This window comes from Terrapene carolina, unplaced genomic scaffold, assembly GCF_002925995.2.
Source record: "Terrapene carolina triunguis isolate 2854851 unplaced genomic scaffold, T_m_triunguis-2.0 Scaffold103, whole genome shotgun sequence".
Classification (NCBI taxonomy): domain Eukaryota; kingdom Metazoa; phylum Chordata; order Testudines; family Emydidae; genus Terrapene; species Terrapene triunguis.
In genome coordinates this window covers 244,390-245,062 of record NW_020664454.1, presented here as the reverse complement: position 1 = coordinate 245,062, position 673 = coordinate 244,390, and positions in this window count along the sequence as shown.

Here is a 673-nt window from a genome sequence, read left to right as displayed (position 1 = left end):
ATGCTCCCAATACTTCTGTTAGTCTTAAAGGTGCCACAGGACCCTCTGTTGCTTTGGTCAGGGAGGTGGTGTTCTATGCAGACAGAAAAACTTGTGATGGCAAAGGCTGTCTTCATACTACAGGACTATGCCTCAATAGCTATGCAGGTGTAGTCTCCGTAGTGTAGACATACTCTTCATCCCAAAGTTGCTCTGGAGAGTTCAGTAGAGATGCAGAAGCAGATTATTAATATGAGCAAGAGAAAAATTAAGAAGTCTGAAACAGGAAAGGTGAGACAAGTGAAGTAGAGCTACACAGGGGCAGGTCATATTCAGTTTTGCCAACTCTCGCGTCTTGCCATATTTTTCATAAAGCTCCAGCTTCTGGATTCAAGTCCTTAGCTCAGAATCTCTGTTTCCATTTGAAACCAGAAGGGAAGTTTCTAACCCTTACGGTTGCACCCAAAGCTCAAAAAACACCACCCGAGTGGCCCCATGAAGACTCAGAAACCAGGCGGTAAACAAAACTGGCCCAGAATTTATTGTTCTTTTTCGAAATCGTTTCTTTCACACCCATCTCATGGTGTCTGAGGCCTGACTCTGGCTTTTCACACGCCTGGGGCAGCCAATGGCGTTTCTATGGCACCTTCTGCCCAAAGCGCTCTCCACCGGGGTCCCGGACACACCGAAGCGC